This window comes from Cyprinodon variegatus, unplaced genomic scaffold, assembly GCF_000732505.1.
Source record: "Cyprinodon variegatus isolate N-32 unplaced genomic scaffold, C_variegatus-1.0 Scaffold48, whole genome shotgun sequence".
Taxonomy (NCBI): domain Eukaryota; kingdom Metazoa; phylum Chordata; class Actinopteri; order Cyprinodontiformes; family Cyprinodontidae; genus Cyprinodon; species Cyprinodon variegatus.
Window position 1 is genome coordinate 161703 of NW_015150501.1, and position 5171 is coordinate 166873.

Consider the following 5171-nt stretch of genomic DNA (forward strand, 5'->3'; position numbering starts at 1 on the left):
ATGTCCTGAATTCCTCTTTTTCCAGCCACTTTGTTGAAATTTGCATTTTGCTATTCTCTAGCTTTTTCTCCGCCTTGAGCTTCTTTTCCAAACATACAACTTTACGGTCAACCGGAAGCAGTTCCACGCAAACATGCTGAACCACTTATATCTGATATATCTGACGGAATTGTTTTTATAAATGTTTTTTTTTTTTGAATAAAGCATTTTTAATGCCACGATAATCACATTTAATGATTTTTAATGCCAATTAAGGCCTTAATTAAAAAAATCATAATCTAATGACTTTTAATGACCTGCGGAAATGCTGCAGTGCTTTGTGTTACCTTGTTACAAAAGAGATTTGGTTGGAATTTGATAAAAAAAGTAGAGACATTTTCAAGTGGTTCAAATAATGTTCCTTTACTATTTGCCAAACGAGTGAAAACTTTTATATTGAACATAATAATCACAGCTTTTATCCTGCTGATGGTTTAATGAGACAAAATTAATGATATCTGCAGCATAATGGCCCATCACACACCAACTCCTGAACATTGTTTATACAATATTGCTTTCAAGAAAAGCTGAACAATTGGTGCTGACCAGATGCATCCTTGCATTGGCACTATCTGCAGATTCTCATCAAACAGGGAGAGAAAGAACAGTGGGAAAACTACAATAAACGAAAAGACCTTCTTAAGTCTCTCTTTTAGTCTTAATTTTCCTTGCAATATATTCTGAATATCTTCAGGAATGTTTTTAGGAGCGCTGTGTAAGGATAAAACAAATAGTGTCTTCAGCTGCTCCCTCTACTCTCTTCAATCTAGTAATTTAATGAACATCGTCTTATAATTATGCAGGCAAGCATTGCCAGGTAACCAAAGTACAAAGCTGTTCTTTCTCTTCCTTCATATTCCAGGAAAACCTTGTTATTTTGCTGCACTCTGACACAAATGAACCAAAACACACATGAAGACTAAGCTCTACAAAATCTCACTAACCGATAGCAAGAGGATGTTTAGACTTACTACTTTCTCAAAAAAACCTTCATATTATCTGTAGTTAAATAGGTTTGTAAGTTTGGCTTTTAGAGTAAGAAATATCCTATCAGATACATGGTTTAGGCTCAAATTCTGCTTGCTGCATACAAAGAAGGAAATCAAATAAATCAAAATTTAAGAGCACCCTACATAACTAGGGTTACATTGCTGTAAAATCAGTTTAGAGACTCTTGAAGCTCTATAACAAAGTTAATGTACGCATTTTAATCCATGATAAGAGACATAACATGTCCTTTGTGTCCCAGTCAGACGTCAGCACTGTCCCGGACACCTTCAGTAACTATCAGATTACATCAACTACACTTAAGCACTGAGCTCTCAACCAGAGCATACACACCCCTTTATTTCACATCTACTAACTCTATTCAGACAGGAAATTACAACATAAATGAATGGGGTTTCAATAGAGATACAGGTAAATACAAGAATAAAAAACAGCCATGCTCTCCCTCAATATGCTGCATTAACAGCAGACCCTTTAAATCAATTTTTTTCTTTTTGTGTAAATTAAAGTCTTAACTCCAAAAGAAATGGAGCTCAAAATAAAAAAAAGGTCAAATTTGGTTGATTTATAAGGTGGTACATTACTTATACAGATGTTCAGTGAGCAACATAAACAGGCTTGTTTCCAATAAGTGCTTTAAAGTCTCAAAGGATGGAGTCTAGTTTCTAATCTCGTCAAAATCAGTTCTGAAACCAGGTCATCAGAACCTTACAAATGCATGACGGAGCCCTTTGAATAGTAGCCTGCTGTGTTATTGTTAGGTTATCTATAGGTCCTTAACTGATCCACAGAGGACTCAACTAAGGTACACATTTGAAAGTATGACCTTTGCCTAATTCTTTATAAAAACAATCCATAGTAAGAGGAAACCAACTCATTTTTCTGACTGGATTTATAGTGAGAACTGGTTTCTGCATCTGGTTTATCTAGTCTAAGTTACATCTGTATTTTCAATCATTCAAAACGCTGTTCTTTGTTTTGTTTGCCTTCAAAGGTAAATATTACTATAGCTAATATTTCTATAGCCTGGAGATGCTCTAAGGAAAGTGAAAGCAGTCCCTTCCACTTCTGGTAAAAAACGGTTCTTGATTCTGGTGGTATTAAAGAGAAGCAGTATCCTGGTCAGTTGATATTGAGGTTTTGTTGACAGAAAAATATTTACAATATTTTACAGAAAACTCTCAACACAAATTGCATGTCAAAACATCATGCCAGCAAGGTCCCTGCACATTTCCAAATTCAAAGCTACAGATTTTTTTAAGACTCCGCTAATAATTCCTACAGTACTTCCACTCCATAGTCATTACTTTGCAAAAGACTTTTCATTGTTTTAATACAGTTGAAAATAAACTAATGTTAAGCACATAATTTGATTTAAAATAGAAAATGGAGAACCAAAAAACAGGAAATTAACCACTCTCACCACATATACTAAATGATCACAGCCTCTGTGTTTATTTTAGTCTCCTAAAATAGGAAAAAGAAAAAACAAAACAAAACATTTACTCTCTTATGAACAAGTAAGCTATCATTTATCTGTGTTTTCAAATTAAAAAATCCAGATAGTTATACTAAAATTAGTTAAATAAATCACAAGTGAATATCATGGTGACTATGTGCATTTTATCAATTTTAATCAAAGTAAAATCCTTCCTCTGTGCAGCTGTTGATATTTGGTACAGTAGATACTCAGATTTTATAATAAGTTATTTGCTGCCAGGAAGGGTTTTAGATACATTGTGTACAATGTGCGCCATTTACTAAAAATATTAGAAATTGTACACCCTCTTTTTGGGATTTACGGCTTTTGGTATGCCCCAATTTTCCCAGGGAAACTTCACTCAAATGTTCAAAATTTGCCAATCTGGTCTTCACCGGGCCGCCATCTTGAATTCCACTTCTAGTTTCTCGTAGGTAAAATACAGCATGAGGAAAATAATGTGGAAAGACTTAGAAGAAATAAAATTAACAATAGAAAATAATTAATCTGTTGTTTTATTCTTTCCTTTTAAACATCTGGTACTGGCCATTAAAAACTAATATTAACAGATCTTTACTCTATAGAATGCTGTATATAGTTGGTACAATGTTAAAAAGGCTGCATGATATATAGGAAGCATAAGATATGGGGTAATATTACTTAATGTTGCTATGACAACATAATTTGCAATAAAAATCAAGTGTAAATGTTGACTTAAGGTTCACTGCAAACATAGATGTCAAATTTATTAGTGGCCCATGCAAATAGATGGTAATAACTCAAATACAGGATTTCCATCTTAACAAAGTGTAACAGTTGCATTATCTACTGACAAAACACCTCAGTTCTGATCCAAAGCATCATCCGATACATTCCTTCCACAGTGACCTTAAATGCAAGGGAAATACTTAAACCAGTGATGTGCCAATGTGGTTTTTACTGATCTTCAACAATAAACAAATGTCACTAAGATACTTTTCAACCACAGGTAAAAAAATAAAAAAATAATTGATAAATAAATAAACAAAAACAAAAAAACAACAACATATTAAATATTGCCTTGTCTACAGCCCAGGTATTTTATTTTTTTGGAAGGCTGCAAAGCAAAGTCGCTCTTGTTGTATGGTCTCTAATCTTCTCTTTTTATATTTCTGTCTGTGTATAATTCTGCAAGCTTTTCTTTGCATGCAACTATGCTACTAGCATAGCTCAATGTTCCCACTGTAGGTTAATAAAGAATATTCCCCCCCTCATCACTCCTCATAAGTTTTGATTTCAACCTTATCTGACACTACATTGATGCTCAATCTTGTGCATGTTGTACTGCCCTAATTGTTAATTTTGAGGACATCCATCCATATTACAGAAATATTTCCTTTGAATAATACTGCAAAGTTGAGGTTAGGTATGATTATGTAATACTGCCTAGAAAAACCGATATTTCTGGAAACATCTCGTTTATAATATTTAAAAAGCCACGCATTAAAGTTAAGCCTACACAGTTTTCTTGCCTCAACACCAATATATCACCTATCATAGCACCCCCCCACCCATTAAACTTACTCGGAGATAAGGGAAGCAACCGTTGGTCGCCCAGTCATTCAACTGCACTTGCTCCTGTCACACCTATCAAGTTGGGAGGCTAACGAAATGTTAGCTATCAGTAAAACAGCTGATCATTTTAGCAAGACCTGGCAACAAGCATGTAATCCACGGTCATAAACTCGCATTAAACGACCATCACTGCACCTAAAGAGTCTTCAACTGATAGGAGAAAGTTAAAGAAACCACCCTAACGATAGCCGAAGCAAGCAACTCTTTCCCCAAAGCTAACCGAAACTGTACACTAGCAGTTTCTTACCATACACTAGCTTTTTAAGTGAAACACAATTTACAAGACGGAACAGGAAATGTCCTAATAAGTAGGCAACGTAGCATAGAACAACAATAGGAATTTCATTCATGAGACTGAATTATTCCCCTCTATTTACAAGGGTTAAGGTTACCTGTCAGTTTGACTGATAAAGAAATCAGTGGCTGCTAGCTATCTAGCTAGCCTCGAATGCTAGTATACATTTGGCAGCTTAACTGCTTCTCTGAACGGGTTTTAGATGGCAGAAACACGTCCGGGTTCAAGATAGTGATGACTATTTTTACCCAAAACACAACACCACGCGGACTGTTCGCAACACAGCACAATAAATCCATAAATAAAGTATGTACTGACCCTGTTGAAGCCAGAGTGTACGAGGAGATGGCCGAATTTCCGCTTCCGTTCTCGCCTACAGGAAAGACCGCGCCTCCTGTCGCTGGGTTCGCCTGCGACGGTAGTGGAGCTCATGAATAATTTAGTGTCATTTAAAAAAAACAGACAAAGCAAAGGAAAATAAATGAAACGTTCAAATTAAACGACTGAAACGTAACATTATAACCGTGAAACACGCGACTGTTAAACTCTTTAAAATGATTGAACGTATTTCAACTAGGTTTGCATTAATATTAATCTTTGAAGGACGAAAAAAAAACATTTGTAGTTTTTTTCATTTAGTTTTTGTTCTCTTTTAAAAGCAGTTTTGTTAGAAAAGAATGAATGAGCTTAAATAAATAAATTTGGTTAGAAATATCTTTATTTATACCAAGGATT

The 5171-nt window shown here is 34.9% G+C and overlaps 1 protein-coding gene across 3 annotated transcripts in view; it reads right to left on the bottom strand.

Annotated features, from left to right (window-relative positions):
• Nucleotides 1–4807, bottom strand: part of LOC107082218 (epsin-1-like) — a 23137-nt gene extending 18330 nt beyond the window's left edge. For 2 of the 3 annotated variants that reach the window (XM_015370772.1, XM_015370770.1), the window contains exon 1: nucleotides 4755–4807. The gene's annotated coding sequence lies outside the window, so the exon portion shown is untranslated. Of the gene's footprint in view, nucleotides 1–4533; nucleotides 4553–4754 lie in introns of those variants that run through there. The other variant, XM_015370771.1, reaches the window with a different exon arrangement.
• Nucleotides 4808–5171: the final 364 nt, after the last annotated feature.